This window comes from Aquarana catesbeiana, linkage group LG03 (assembly GCF_042186555.1).
Source record: "Aquarana catesbeiana isolate 2022-GZ linkage group LG03, ASM4218655v1, whole genome shotgun sequence".
Lineage (NCBI taxonomy): Eukaryota > Metazoa > Chordata > Amphibia > Anura > Ranidae > Aquarana > Aquarana catesbeiana.
In genome coordinates this window covers 10701651-10718994 of record NC_133326.1, presented here as the reverse complement: position 1 = coordinate 10718994, position 17344 = coordinate 10701651, and the positions used below count along the sequence as shown (strand labels likewise).

General features: G+C 45.2%; 1 protein-coding gene and 1 non-coding gene across 2 annotated transcripts in view; one reads left to right on the top strand and one right to left on the bottom strand.

Annotated features, from left to right (window-relative positions):
* The window catches only part of ADAMTS7 (ADAM metallopeptidase with thrombospondin type 1 motif 7), a gene marked incomplete at its 3' end in the record, with an annotated part of 160795 nt that overhangs the window by 69963 nt on the left and 73488 nt on the right, over nucleotides 1-17344 (top strand).
* TRNAR-CCG (transfer RNA arginine (anticodon CCG)) lies at nucleotides 1538-1610 on the bottom strand. Its single transcript has one exon. It is a non-coding gene; the product is annotated as a tRNA-Arg (tRNA).

Sequence of the window (17344 nt, the reverse complement as noted above, 5' to 3'; positions counted from 1 at the left end):
CTTGTGGGACTAGAAAATGATGATGTCATACTATCTTGTGGGACTGTAGTAGAAAATGATGATGTCAAACTATCTTGTGGGACTATATTAGGAAATGATGATGTCATACTATCTTGTGGGGCTGTAGTAGAAAATGATGATGTCATACTATCTTGTGGGACTAGAAAATGATGATGTCATACTATCTTGTGGGACTAGAAAATGATGATGTCATACTATCTTGTGGGACTAGAAAATGATGATGTCATACTATCTTGTGGGACTAGAAAACGATGATGTCATACTATCTTGTGGGACTGTAGTAGAAAATGATGATGTCATACTATCTTGTGGGACTGTAGTAGGAAATGATGATGTCATACTATCTTGTGGGACTGTAGTAGGAAATGATGATGTCATACTATCTTGTGGGACTGTAGTAGGAAATGATGATGTCATACTATCTTGTGGGACTAGAAAATGATGATGTCATACTATCTTGTGGGACTGTAGTAGGAAATGATGATGTCATACTATCTTGTGGGACTGTCGTAGGAAATGATGATGTCATACTATCTTGTGGGACTGTAGTAGGAAATGATGATGTCATACTCTCTTGTGGGACTGTAGTAGGAAATGATGATGTCATACTATCTTGTGGGACTGTAGTAGGAAATGATGATGTCATACTCTCTTGTGGGACTGTAGTAGGAAATGATGATGTCATACTATCTTGTGGGACTGTAGTAGGAAATGATGATGTCATACTATCTTGTGGGACTGTAGTAGGAAATTATGATGTCATACTCTCTTGTGGGACTGTAGTAGGAAATGATGATGTCATACTATCTTGTGGGACTGTAGTAGAAAATGATGATGTCATACTCTCTTGTGGGACCGTAGTAGAAAATAATGATGTCATACTATCTTGTAGTAGTAAATGACGCTTTCTATCAGCATGATGTTGCTTTCTGTAGTTATGATCCCAACTAGCTATTGCACATTATGCAGCTTGATTGCCTATTGTCGCCCCTCACATGTACCTTCATCAACAAACTGCTGCAATTATGAATAAGCGCTCAGCTATGAGGAACGACTGGTTGGGTGACGCAGGAGCTTACAATCAAAAGGACACAGTGAATGTCTGTAATCGGATATCTAGGAATATCCGGTGTGTTTGCTGGAGATGTCTATCAGCATTCCTGTTTAGTTTTATTGCTCTGCCCCTTTGCAGTTACAGAACTCTGCTTTTTCTCTTTTTTGCATTTATTTCTATCAAAGTCTAGAAGGTATGGGCCTCAGCTCCTACCTGCTAGGCTTCGATATAAATAAATTCAAATCAAAGTACAAAAAACGAATCCTATTAATAACAATTGACTGAGGAGAATGGAGCCCATGTACTCATCAGTCTGCTGTCTAAGGATACTTTGTGTTTATTTTGTTGCATTTCATTCATTTTTTTTTTTTTTTCTACTCTCTTATGCTGAAAATCACCTTCTAGGCATTTGCTTCTTTTTTAGTATATAATCAATGCATATATTTAATTCTAAAAATCAGACGACCCAGGTGGGACTTGAACCCACAATCCCCAGCTCCGGAGGCTGATGCCTTATCCATTAGGCCACTGGGCCAACCTTGATAAAGTCAGCTAAGAATTAGGAAGTTATACCCTCATCCATACTTCCACCCGAGGCAGGAAATTCATGATTTGGAGGCATATTTTTGTGGCTGGTTGTGAGGCGGAGTGTCCTGAGCAGAACATGCAATGTCATTGCAGACGAAGGATGACGTCATCAGCACCTTGTTCCTTGTCGGTTTTCTTATCTGATTTTTGAGCCTCTGCAGAGCATTGGCTTTACGTTTTAAGGCTTCTCACCTCCGCACTGCGATGGGATCCTAGAACACCTAATAACAAACCTGTGTGAGGGCGCAACACTTAGCAATTCATTGCTTTATCTGGAGTAGGGGTTTTTGTCTACACAGACAAAGGTGTGCATGGTGCATTTTGCTGAACACAGAGGGCGGGGGGTGGCAGAACCTGGAAACGGGGCTGGGACAAGTGGTGGGCAGGTGGGGAGGTTGCCCTGGGCACTGTGGTATTGTGTAAGGTTTGTGGGCACCACAAGGAGATTAGGGGGGAGGGGATTTGTGTTGGGAGGGGGAATTTGGAGGGGGGCGGGTGGTAGGAGGCAGTGGCAGCTGGTGGGGTTTTTTTTGGGGGGGCGGCAAACAACCACCCACCCCTCCCCTCCCCGAGCGGCACACCTCCCCCCCCCCCTCTGCTGTTTGCCGGTCGGTCTGGCACTTACCCCATCGGAGGCAGCGGATGGCAGGCAGCGTGGTGCAGCGGCACCGTGTCCTCCATGGCGGCTTCTGGCTCCTCCCCCTAGGCATCCAATAGAATCGCCTGTCCTTTCAGCCAATCCGGTGACCGGTGTCAAAACCGGCTTCCTGACTGGCCAGGAGGAGGATCAGTGTTACAACAGCGAATATTCATTCGCTGCTGTAACACACCTGGGTGGGATCGGAGTGCATCCTCTACGACCCAAGCCCACCCTACATTGAAGTCTATTAGAGCCTCTGGCTCTAATCGGTGCTTCAAAAAAAAGCCCCCCCCTGCATTGGAATCCATGCGCTGGTGTCCTGAAAAGTGGCCGGACGCATTGTTGGGGGGGGGGGGGGTGATGGACGGGGGGTGGTACCCGTACGCCCTTAATGGACGGGCCGCCCCTGGTAGGCGGTAATAGTTGTTCTAGGAGGGGAAATTTGAGGAGGTTTGCTAGGAGTGGTGATTTGGGGGGGTTAACTAGGGTGTGCACCCCAAAGCTCAAACACACACGTCTTTCTCTGCAGCCTCAGCTGCACTGGACTGTGAACGAATAGGAAGAGCTCTGTGCTGAGCGGCTGTTCATTAACAAACTAAAGCATAGTAAACATCATTTGCTATGCTTCAGTTATGAAAGAACGCAGTGAGTGGGTGTGTTCACTGTGTTCATTTAGAAAAGGAAGGGGACGGTATATGACATATTTACTACCCCCTTCCCCCACTCTCCAATCTGAAACATCCCCCGCGGGGGGTAGAAGAGAGGAGGGAAGCCAGCAGCACTACAAGGGGGGAAGTCCAGGCGATAGGGGGAATCAGCACTGCACGCAGTGATTAGGGTGTGCCCAGGTACACCTGGCACACCCCCCTGCACATGCCTATGATGGGAAATGTAGGGGGGAGGGGGGGGTTTGTGCAACGATGGGGGATTGGGGGAGGGTAATTTGTGCTGGGGAGGGATTTGGAGTGGAGGGAAGAGGATTTGTTCCCGGAGGGTTAATTTGAGGGTTAAAGGATTTGTGAGGGGATTTTTTTTGGGGGGGGGGAGAATTGTGCTGGGAGCATATGTGGAATTAAAGGATTTGAGCTAAGCATGCAGATTAGTGCTTGATTTTTTTAGGCGATGGGGATTTTTGCTGACATGCTCATACATCTTGTGGGGGGGAGGGGGGGGGGGGTCCTTTGCACAAATTGTCATGTTTGTCCTGGGCTCTAGGTGACCTTCTCCCAGCACTGCCTGGACAGGAGGAGCGAAAATATGCAGATCCCTTGTATTTTCCCCCTGCAGCTGCTGAATTCCGGCAGGAGGGAGGGGAGGAGAAGCCGTCTTTCAGCAGCTGCAGGAGGAAAGTACAGGGGATCGGTTCTAGTAATTGCCACTATGGCTGCTGTCCTGGGGAAAAAGCTAACGTGACAGGAAGGCCACACGACTCCCCCTGGAGCATGGGCGGGACCTCTCAAGCTCCACCAGTGTAGCACCAACAGTTTGTGCAGCACTTTACAATACAGTTAGGTCCATATACTGTATATTTGGACAAAGGCACAATTTTCATACTTTTTGGCTCTCTGTGCCACCAGAATAAAATTAAAACAAAACAATCCAAAAGGAATTTGAAGTTCAGACTTTCAGCTTTAATTTGAGGGGTTGAACATAAAAATCAAATACAAATTTTAGGAACTGCAACCATTTTTATACACAGACCCCCCATTTTCAGGGGCTCAAATGTAATTGGACAAATGAATATAATCATAAATAAAATGTTCATTTTTAATATTTTGTTGGGAATCCTTTACTGGCAATGACTGTCTGGAACGCATGGACATCACCAAAGACTGGCTTTCCTCCTTTCTGATGCTTTGCCAGGATCTAACTGCAGCTGTCTTCATTCCTTTGTTTGTGGCTCTTTCTGCCTTTAGTTTTGCCTTCAGAAAGTGAAATGCTCAATTGGGTTGAGATCAGGTGATTGACTCGGCCATTGCAGAATATTCCACTTCTTTTCCTTCAAAAGCTCCTGGGTTGCTTTTGCAGTGTGTTTTGGATCATTGTCCATCTGTACTGTGAAGTAGGGGTGCAACGGATCGTCACCGATCCGTGATCCAAACGGTTCAACGTGTTCAGGTCGGCACACATGCAGTCCGCGGAGCGCGCCGCTGCCTCTGCCTTAGGAAAGGCTGCGGCTTCGGCCTAGCTCCGGAGCGGCGGCCATCTTGGTACACCCGGCGGCCGTTTACCACGTGATCGCTCTGTCAAATGACGGAGCGATCACTTGTAAACAAACCGGCGTCGACATGACGCCGGTTCCTCTTTCCCCTCTGTGTACTGATCTGTACAGTGGAGGGGAGAGATCGGATGGCAGCAGTGCCAATACTCTGCCAATACTCTGCCATACCCTGCTAATATATTATTACAGTGGGGGGAGATTTCTTTTTGTTAATCCGAAAATGATCCGAACCGTGACTCCTGATCCGAGGAACGATCCGAACCGTGAGTTTTATGATCCCTTGCACCCCTACTGTGAAGTGCCGTCCAATCAACTTTGTTGCATTTGGCTGAATCTGGGCTGACAGTATATCTCTAAACACTGCAGAATTCATCTGGCTGCTTCTGTCTTCTGTCACATCATCAATAAACACTAATGACCCAGTGCCACTGGAAGCCATGCATGCCCATGCCATCACACTGCAAGCTCCACCATGTTTTACAGATGACGTTGTGCGCTTTGGATCATGAGCTGTTTCAAGCCTTCTCCACACTTTTTTCTTCCCGTCACTCTGGTACAGATTAATCTTAGTTTCATCCGACCAAAAAATGCTTTTCCAGAACTGGTCTGCCTTTTTTTAGATGTTTTTTGGCAAAGTCTAATCTGGCCTTTCTATTCTTCAGGCTTATGAATGGTTTGCACCTTGCGGTGAACCCTCTGTATTTGCTCTCGTGAAGTCTTCTCTTGATTGTAGACTTATGCCCCGTACACACGATCGGACATTGATCGGACATTCCGACAACAAAATCCATGGATTTTTTTCCGACGGATGTTGGCTCAAACTTGTCTTGCATACACACGGTCGCACAAAGTTGTCGGAAAATCCGATCAGTCTGAACGCGTTGACGTAAAACACGTACGTCGGGACTATAAACGGGGCAGTAGCCAATAGCTTTCGTCTCTTAATTTATTCTGAGCATGCGTGGCACTTTGTGCGTCGGATTTGTGTACACACGATCGGAATTTAACCGATCGGATTTTGTTGTCGGAAATTTTTTTAGCCTGCTCTCAAACTTTGTGTGTCGGAAATTCCGACGGAAAAAGTTCGATGGAGCCCACACACGGTTGGAATTTCCGACAACACAATCCGATCGCACTTTTTCCGTCGGAAAATCCGACCGTGTGTACAGGGCATTAGACAATGATACACTCACCTCCTGGAGAGTGTCCTTCACTTGTCTGGATGTTGTGAATGGGTTTTTTCTTTACCATAGAGAAGATCCTATGATCATCCACCATTGTTGTCTTCCATGGACGTCCAGGCCTTTTTATGTTGCTGATCTCACCAGTGCATTCTACTTTCCTCAGAATGTACCAAACACTTGATTTGGCCACTCCTAATGTTGCTGCTATCTCTCTGATGGATTTGTTTTTGAAGCCTTACAAGGGCCTGTTTCACTTGCATGGACAGCTCCTTTGAACGCATGATGTAGGTTCACAGCAATAGATTCCAAATGCAAATATCACACTAAGAATCAACTCCAGACCTTTTTACCTGCTTAATTGTTGAAGAAATAATGAAGGAGTAGCCCACACCTGGCCATGAAACAGCTTTTAATTCAATTGTCCAATTACTTTTGGTCAATTGAAAAAGGGGTATGGCTATTCTTAAGAGCTGCAATTTCTAATCCCTTCCTTCGATTAGGATGTACATACCCTCACATTAAACCTGAGAGTGTGCACTTTCAGCCCATATCCATTATATAACTACAGCTTGAATATGTTTTCTGAAATACCTGAAGGAAATATTAAATTGTGCCTGTGTCCAAATATATATGAACCTAACTGTATATATATATAGTATAAATAATTTGTAACTACTGTAGGTTAAAGTGCAGCTGCGTCCATATCCTACACAATAAAGCATTTAAATATTCTAATCAATCAATAAAACACTTTTAATCAAGCCCCCATTCATCTCTGTATCTATAAGGCATTGTGAAGAAATTAATTTTCAAAATTCAGAACAGAGGCACTCTGGGGAATGCCATTTGACACCCTTTACAATCTCCGCTCAACAAATGGCCGATTCATTTCAGGAACAGGCAGTGGCAGAGCAAGGTCACCCAGTGCCCCAGATGAAGAAGCCATACTGCCCCCCCCCCCCCGCTTTAATGTGGGCGCCCATGATTGGCATCTGCAGATGGATCCATGACACTAGCACTACAGAGCTGCTTCTGTCTGTCTGATAGTTGTATGGAGCACAACAAAATGTCTGGGTACCCCCAGAGTGCTAGTAACTGGTGCAGACCACACCCCCTAAGTACGCCACAAGTGCAGGCAATGGACCTCACCACTGGGGACATCACGCTCCTCTGCTCAAGCTCCTTCTGTCAGGTAGGGCATCTTGATGGCGGGTCAGTAAAGGACAAAAAAGGGGTGAGGGAAGGCTCTCAGCTTGGTTGAATATACTCTATGTTCTCCCCAACACATAAGACACTGTGCCTAGGGCAGCAGCCCCCCCCCAACCCCCCGCCAGTCCTGTCCTGGAAACATTGGTATATGAATCTCTCATATGGAGGGAGCTTTACTGAAGCTGGAGTGTCCATACTGGGGAGCGTTCCGTCCTCTGTGTACGTTCAGCCTCTTAGTTAGCTACGCCGCTGTCTGCTGGGTCAGACCTGCTTTAGGGCAAGTTAATAAAATAGCTAATCTACCTCTAGAGGGAAATCTCACATCTTACACAAGAACAAAAATATGTTGACAGCAAGCATGTAGAAATGTAAAAGTCACATAAAAAATGACTGAAATGATAACGTAAAGTATGTGCTCAGTGAAAATGCACAATACCCGTACATCCCTTCATTTCCAATATGAATGAGCCCTCAGAGGCCGGAGGAGCTTCTCTGTGTGAAGGTCACTAAACAATTTCTCCTGCACTGCTTGACTGGCTTCACCCATCAATGCTAATGCACTGACTTTGTCATGGGACCGATAGGTGACCTTGGCACGTCTGTGTGCCTAATCATTGACTAGAACTGCTCACCGGCGTAACGGTGGAATTCGCCCTCAATTAGTCTGCATGTGTTACATTTTACTGATCGGGGGTCTCCCTATAAATGAATGAATACAGTTTACCTGAATGAATCAACACAATATGGTCCCTTTGTTTGCAGCCTCAGCTGCACTGGACAGTGAATGAATGTGAAGTGCTCTGTGCTGAGCAGCTTCCTGTTCATTCTGAAACTATTTGAACAGTTCACTCAAACTGAAGCATAATAAACACAACTTCCTATGCTTCAGTTTATACATGGACACAGGAGTGATCGGTGTTCATTCAGAAAAGAAGGAGCCAGTAAATTACATATTAACCGGGCCCCTTCCCACGCTCTCTATCCTGAAACGATCCACTGCAGCATAGGGGGGGGGCCCGGGCAGCAAGGGAAATCTGTGCCGCACAGGGTGATTAGGGTGTGCCCACGCACACCCAGCGCACCCTGTATGCATTCCTGTGGAGTCCACCATTCATAACAGAAGCCCCCCCATCACTTCATAGCCCCCCTTATATATCAGAGTCCCTCTTACATCAGGGTTCTCTTCAGAGTTCTCCCTTCAAATCAGAAGCCCCTCCCAGATCACATCAGAGCTCCCCTTACAAATCAGAGTCCCTTTACACCAGGGTTCCCTTCAGACTTCTCCCTTCACATCAGAAGCCCTCCCCCTCCCATCACATCAGAACCCCCTCCCCCCCCAATCACACCAGAGCTCTTCTTTAAGATTAGAGTCCCTATTTCACATCAGAAGCCCCCTTATCTCTTCATAGCCCCTCTTTACGTATCAGAGTTCCCCTTGCATCAGGGGTCCCTTCATAGTTCCCCCTTCACATCAGAAGGCCCCCTTCTCTATCACATCAGAGCTTTCCTTTAACATCAGAGCCCACCTTTTATATCAGGAGCTCCCCCATCATTTCATAGCCCCCCTTATATATTAGAGTCCCCCCTACATCATCAGGGTTCCCCCATACATCAGGGTCCCCCCATACATCGGGGTCCCCCCATACATCGGGGGCACCCCATACATCGGGTCCCCCATACATCAGGGTCCCCCTATACATCAGGGTTCCCCATACATTGGGGTCCCCCCATACATCAGGGTTCCCCCATACATCAGGGTCCCCCCCCATACATCGGGGTCCCCCCATACACCAGGGTCCCCCCATACATCGGGGTCCCCCCATACATCAGGGTTCCCCCATACATCGGGTCCCCCCATACATCAGGGTTCCCCCATACATCGGGTCCCCCCATACATCAGGGTCTCCCCATACATCAGGGTCCCCCATTCACACCAGAAGCCTCCCAAACACATCAGATTCAAGGATGGCTAAACCGTTTTGGATAGAGTAAGGAATGGTTTAAACCTCCATCGGTTTTGACTTCATTTTGGTCTAGGCCACAAACCAGGAAGCAACTGAGGAAAACAAGTAAATATAATCTCCCTTCCTATCTATTTACTAATACTAGCAGCCTAAGGATTAAAAATAGTTCATGTTGGTTATCTACTTGCCGACCAGCCGAGGAGGTTGGCTCTCCTGCGTGAATCTCCGTAGCCGTACGGCGGCTTGCGCAGGTGTAGTTGCGGGGGGGGGGGGGGCGCGCGCCGCTGCACACTGCTGGAGCCTTCCCGTGGAGTCGGGTGGACTCAATGTCTGCCGGCGACCCGCGATCACCTAGTACAGAGGCAGAACAGGGATCTACCTTTTGTAAACAATGCAAATCCCCGTTCCGACAAGGGGACATGACAGAGATCGACTGTTCCCAGACATCGGGAGCGGTGATCTCTGTCATGTCCCTGGCAGCCCACCCCCCCCCCCTCCCCCAAAGTTATAACACACCCAGGGAACCCAGTTAACCCCTTGATCGCCCCCTAGTGTAGACCCCTTCCCTGCCAGTGTCATTGTTTCATTGATCAGTGCATTTTTATAGCTCTGATCAATGTAATAATGCCACTGGTCCGCAAAAAGTGTAATTTGGGGTCAGAATTGTCCACCGCAACGTCGCAGTACCGCTAAAAATCGCAGATCGCCGCCATTACTAGTAAAAACAATTTTAAAAAAAGTCCCTAAATCCATCCCATAGTTTGCAGACGCGATAACTTTTGCGCAAATCAATCAATATACGCCTTATTGTGGTTTTTTTTTTTTTTTTTTTTTTTTTAAATCAAGTCCTTTTTATTGTTTTATATGAAAACAACATTGACACGATACAGACAAAACCACAAAAAGAAAAATCACAACAAACCAAAACCCCCCCAAAAAAACAAACCCCAGACCACCCCCCTTCAACAAACTCCCCCCTTTATCCCACTACCCCCCCCCCCCCCCCCCCCCGCTCACTCGGAGTATACATGACACACGAAAAAAAAGAATAACAATATCCAGTATTACAAAGTACACAGTACCCATTGGTTGACATGATACCCAAGTCATAGATTGAAGCCATCTAGACAGATAACATCAAACTTATTCAGGGAGTTCCTTAGGGAAATTTAAAAAAAAATGTTTTAACCAAAAATATGTAGAAGAATATATATCGGCCTAAACTGATGAAGAAATTTGTTTTTTTTTTTTGTTTTTTTTTTGGGGGGGGGGGGGATATTTATTATAGCAAAAAGTAGCAAAAAGCTCTTGCGATTTTTTTTTACCAAAAATATGTAGAATACCTAAACTGATTAAGAATTTTTTTTTTGGGATATTTATTATAGCAAAAAGGAAAAAAATTATTATTTTTTTTTTTCAAAATTGTCAGGCTTTTTTGTTTATAGCACAAAAGATAAAAACCGCAGAGGTGATCAAATACCACCAGAAGAAAGCTCTATTTGTGGGGGGAAAAAAAAGACGTCAAATTTTGTTTGAGTACAGCGTCGCACGACCGCGCAATTGTCAGTTCAAGCGACGCAGTGCCGTATCGCAAAAAAATATGGCCTGGTCATTGAGGGGGTAAATCCTTCCGGTCCTTAAGTGGTTAAGAGAGTTTAGTTCAACTTTAAATGCGAGGGAAGCCGTATGTATGTACAAAGGTTCCGCTCTGGCAGTCTGCAGATCTCTGGTCTCAAACGTGTATAAATATTCATCTTTAACTGATAAACGATCAATCAGAACATTTACAAGTCCTTATTCTGCTCCGGGTTGTATGTCGGCTTCCCTATAAAGTTACATTTCCCAGCTGGCAATGAAATACAATTCAGCTCATTTTCTCTGTTTTGTCAGCGAAATGTCTTCTAATTTTATCGCCTCTATTTACACAAATGTAAATCCTTGGTGATCGGCCTACGCAACCCCCCCCCCCCCCCCAAAACCGGCAGGACACTCACCACCCTCTCACCCCAACTCCCCCCTACTCACTTCCTCTAAAGTTTCCAAACACAAACATGAGAATCGGCCACTTCCTGCCACATCACATCAGCGATAACTGTGAAGAACGGCCTGGGGATATGAACGATCGCCCCGCAGATCAACGCTCCCGGACATCCTTTTATAGGGATGAATTAGGCCAAAAAAAAAAAATAATAATTTCATGCACGCCACAGTGTGAAAAAATGTAATTATGAAATTTTACATTTGCTTATTTATCATCTTCTTTTGTCCTTATTTGTAGTTTGTTCTATAATTAACTAAAGCCAATCAAATTGTGTGTTTCCATTTTTAGTATTTGTTTTCTTGCACAACTCATTATTTACTATAATAAAGCAATAACAAACCCTTGGCAAACACTCAATGCATTTTTTTTTGGCTACGCAAGAATAATAATAAAAATAATAATAATGACATTATTAAACAAATAATTAAAATAAAAAATAATGATTTAGTGCTGCGAAGTAGCACCTTCTATGGTGCTGACTGAGTCAGCGTCATAGCTAATCATATTGACTGATTATAGCATAAGTGGATTAGAAACCTTATAGTAAAAAAGTTACTTCACAGATACAAGAGATGGTCAGAGACTGCAGACATGATACAAGAGATGGTCAGAGACTGCAGACATGATACAAGAGATGGTCAGAGACTGCAGACATGATACAAGAGATGGTCAGAGATTGCAGACATGATACAAGAGATGACCAGAGACTGCAGACATGATACAAGAGATGACCAGAGACTGCGGACATGATACAAGAGATGGTCAGAGATTGCAGACATGATACAAGAGATGACCAGAGACTGCAGACATGATACAAGAGATGGTCAGAGACTGCAGACATGATACGGGAGATGGTCAGAGACTGCAGACATGATACAAGAGATGGTCAGAGACTGCAGACATGATACAAGAGATGGTCAGAGATTGCAGACATGATACAAGAGATGATCAGAGACTGCAGACATGATACAAGAGATGGTCAGAGACTGCAGACATGATACAAGAGATGGTCAGAGATTGCAGACATGATACAAGAGATGATCAGAGACTGCAGACATGATACAAGAGATGACCAGAGACTGCAGACATGATACAAGAGATGACCAGAGACTGCGGACATGATACGGGAGATGGTCAGAGACTGCAGACATGATACAAGAGATGGTCAGAGACTACAGACATGATACAAGAGATGGTCAGAGATTGCAGACATGATACAGGAGATGGTCAGAGACTGCAGACATGATACAAGAGATGGTCAGAGACTGCGGACATGATTCAAGAGACGGTCAGAGACTGCAGACATGATACAGGAGATGGTCAGAGACTGCAGACATGATACAAGAGATGGTCAGAGACTGCAGACATGATACAAGAGATGACCAGAGACTGCAGACATGATACAAGAGATGACCAGAGACTGCGGACATGATTCAAGAGATGGTCAGAGACTGCAGACATGATACAGGAGATGGTCAGAGACTGCAGACATGATACAAGAGATGGTCAGAGACTGCAGACATGATACAAGAGATGGTCAGAGACTGCAGACATGATACAAGAGATGACCAGAGACTGCGGACATGATTCAAGAGACGGTCAGAGACTGCAGACATGATACAGGAGATGGTCAGAGACTGCAGACATGATACAAGAGATGGTCAGAGACTGCGGACATGATTCAAGAGATGGTCAGAGATTGCGGACATGATACAAGAGATGACCAGAGACTGCGGACATGATTCAAGAGACGGTCAGAGACTGCAGACATGATACAAGAGATGGTCAGAGACTGCTGACATGATACAAGAGATGACCAGAAACTGCGGACATGATTCAAGAGACGGTCAGAGACTGCAGACATGATACAAGAGATGGTCAGAGACTGCAGACATGATACAAGAGATGGTCAGAGACTGCAGACATGATACAAGAGATGACCAGAGACTGCGGACATGATTCAAGAGACGGTCAGAGACTGCAGACATGATACAAGAGATGGTCAGAGACTGCAGACATGATACAAGAGATGACCAGAGACTGCGGACATGATTCAAGAGACGGTCAGAGACTGCAGACATGATACAGGAGATGGTCAGAGACTGCAGACATGATACAAGAGATGGTCAGAGACTGCGGACATGATTCAAGAGACGGTCAGAGACTGCAGACATGATACAGGAGATGGTCAGAGACTGCAGACATGATACAAGAGATGGTCAGAGACTGCAGACATGATACAAGAGATGGTCAGAGACTGCAGACATGATACAAGAGATGACCAGAGACTGCGGACATGATTCAAGAGACGGTCAGAGACTGCAGACATGATACAGGAGATGGTCAGAGACTGCAGACATGATACAAGAGATGGTCAGAGACTGCAGACATGATTCAAGAGACGGTCAGAGACTGCAGACATGATACAGGAGATGGTCAGAGACTGCAGACATGATACAAGAGATGGTCAGAGACTGCAGACATGATACAAGAGATGATCAGAGACTGCAGACATGATACAAGAGATGGTCAGAGACTGCAGACATGATACAAGAGATGGTCAGAGATTGCAGACATGATACAAGAGATGACCAGAGACTGCAGACATGATACAAGAAATGACCAGAGACTGCGGACATGATTCAAGAGACGGTCAGAGACTGCAGACATGATACAGGAGATGGTCAGAGACTGCAGACATGATACAAGAGATGGTCAGAGACTGCAGACATGATACAAGAGATGATCAGAGACTGCAGACATGATACAAGAGATGGTCAGAGATTGAAGACATGATACAAGAGATGGTCAGAGACTGCAGACATGATACAAGAGATGGTCAGAGACTGCAGACATGATACAAGAGATGGTCAGAGATTGCAGACATGATACAAGAGATGACCAGAGACTGCAGACATGATACAAGAGATGACCAGAGACTGCGGACATGATACAGGAGATGGTCAGAGACTGCAGACATGATACAAGAGATGGTCAGAGACTGCAGACATGATACAAGAGATGGTCAGAGATTGCAGACATGATACAAGAGATGACCAGAGACTGCAGACATGATACAAGAGATGACCAGAGACTGCGGACATGATTCAAGAGACGGTCAGAGACTGCAGACATGATACAGGAGATGGTCAGAGACTGCAGACATGATACAAGAGATGGTCAGAGACTCCAGACATGATACAAGAGATGGTCAGAGACTGCAGACATGATACAAGAGATGACCAGAGACTGCGGACATGATTCAAGAGACGGTCAGAGACTGCAGACATGATACAGGAGATGGTCAGAGACTGCAGACATGATACAAGAGATGGTCAGAGACTGCGGACATGATTCAAGAGATGGTCAGAGATTGCAGACATGATACAAGAGATGACCAGAGACTGCGGACATGATTCAAGAGACGGTCAGAGACTGCAGACATGATACAAGAGATGGTCAGAGACTGCAGACATGATACAAGAGATGACCAGAGACTGCGGACATGATTCAAGAGACGGTCAGAGACTGCAGACATGATACAAGAGATGGTCAGAGACTGCAGACATGATACAAGAGATGGTCAGAGACTGCAGACATGATACAAGAGATGACCAGAGACTGCGGACATGATTCAAGAGACGGTCAGAGACTGCAGACATGATACAAGAGATGGTCAGAGACTGCAGACATGATACAAGAGATGACCAGAGACTGCGGACATGATTCAAGAGATGGTCAGAGACTGCAGACATGATACAGGAGATGGTCAGAGACTGCAGACATGATACAAGAGATGGTCAGAGACTGCGGACATGATTCAAGAGACGGTCAGAGACTGCAGACATGATACAGGAGATGGTCAGAGACTGCAGACATGATACAAGAGATGGTCAGAGACTGCGGACATGATTCAAGAGACGGTCAGAGACTGCAGACATGATACAAGAGATGACCAGAGACTGCGGACATGATTCAAGAGACGGTCAGAGACTGCAGACATGATACAGGAGATGGTCAGAGACTGCAGACATGATACAAGAGACGGTCAGAGACTGCGGACATGATTCAAGAGACGGTCAGAGACTGCAGACATGATACAGGAGATGGTCAGAGACTGCAGACATGATACAAGAGATGGTCAGAGACTGCAGACATGATACAAGAGATGATCAGAGACTGCAGACATGATACAAGAGATGGTCAGAGACTGCAGACATGATACAAGAGATGGTCAGAGATTGCAGACATGATACAAGAGATGACCAGAGACTGCAGACATGATACAAGAGATGACCAGAGACTGCGGACATGATTCAAGAGACGGTCAGAGACTGCAGACATGTTACAGGAGATGGTCAGAGACTGCAGACATGATACAAGAGATGGTCAGAGACTGCAGACATGATACAAGAGATGATCAGAGACTGCAGACATGATACAAGAGATGGTCAGAGATTGAAGACATGATACAAGAGATGGTCAGAGATTGAAGACATGATTCAAGAGATGGTCAGAGACTGCAGATCTGATACAAGAGATGGTCAGAGACTGCGAACATGATACAAGAGATGGTCAGAGACTGCAGACATGATACAAGAGATGGCCAGAGACTGCAGAGATGATACAAGAGATGGTCAGAGACTGCAGACATGATACAAGAGATGATCAGAGACTGCAGACATGATACAAGAGATGATCAGAGACTGCAGACATGATACAAGAGATGATCAGAGACTGCAGACATGATACAAGAGATGGTCAGAGACTGCAGATCTGATACAAGAGATGGTCAGAGACTGCAGACATGATACAAGAGATGGTCAGAGACTGCAGATCTGATACAGAGATGGTCAGAGACTGCAGACATAATACAAGACATGATACAAGAGATGGTCAGAGACTGCAGACACGATAGAAGAGATGATCAGAGACTGCAGACATGATACAAGAGATGGTCAGAGACTGCGGGCATGATACAAGTGATGGTCAGAGACTGCAGACATGATACAAGTAATGGTCAGAGACTGCAAACATGATTACCAGAAATGGTCAGAGACTCCAGACATGATACAAGTGATGGTTAGAGATGGAAGGGATCATACAAGAGGTGATTAGAGTATGCAGACATGATATGGAAAATGGTCAGAGACTGAGTTAAATGAATGTGTCCGCCCTTATACCAGGGTCCCCATCAGAGTTCTCCCTAAAATCACGGTCCTCATCAGATCCCCCTTACATCAGGGTCCCATTAGAGTCCCCCCATTACAGTAGGGTCCCCTTCAGTCTCCCCATATATCAAGGTCCCCAACAGAGTGTTCCTTACATCAGAGCCCCCCCCCCTTTCCCTTAGGGTAATCATCAGAATTTCTCCTTATATTAGGGTCCCCTTACATCAGATCCTCATCAGAATTACCCCTTAAAAAAGTTCCGTCAAAATACATGGCACACTTTGAAAACCATTTATCATTTTCCTTCCACTTTGTGTTGGTCTATCACATACAATCCCAATAAAATACATTTACATTATTAGTTGTAATGTGACAAAATGTTGAAAATTTCAAGGGGTATGTATACTTTTTCAAGGCTCTGTACCTCATATCAGTGGGAGGAATAGTGCCCCAAGGGCCGGATAAAGGAAAGCAAAGGGCAGCATCTGGCTCATGGATCATAGTTTGCATGCCTCTGTTTTTAAACTATAGATCACAATGATTGACTTTCATAAATACTCCAGCTGGAGATTCAATTAACAAAATAGAAGCAACAGAAGAAGTACATTCTTGTGATCTAAATGTAAAATGAAGTTAGGAGGTCGCTCTTTATTTCAATATAAGGAATTACCAGCTCCAACCGAACTTTGGACAGGTTGGCACTTCTCCAGTATGAGATATCTCCACCAGAGAACCCGGTTCAGCTCTATTGCATTACTCCATTACAAAGCCAGATGATGGTATCGTGCTTCCTGAATGGATTCTCCACAATGTAGAGGTATGGTTGAAGGAAACAAATGTGGAATCCAACTACCGGAGGGGTGGCCCCTTTAGTTATGTCCTTCTGGCAGAAAAAAAAAAAGATTCAACCCACTAGTGACCAACCAAAATTATGGGGGTTTGTCTTTATTGATTTTATTATTAGTATGTAACTCAGATACAATGAAACATGGAGGCAAGATGGTGCTACATTATATATCCATATCATTTGTAAAAATAAAAATGTTGACACTGTTGATGACGTTTGTTTTTAAAAGGCAAAAAGCAACGCGCAAAGTACGAAAAAATCCATCGTAACCGATTTATACTTTTTTCATTGCAATATCTGCTCTAAGATAATGACTGTTGAATCGGATTGGTTGCCCTGGTCTATTGCACTTAGCACAGCACAAGAGTTGTTTCCCCGGCCTTATTAAAGGAAGGAAAGTTAGG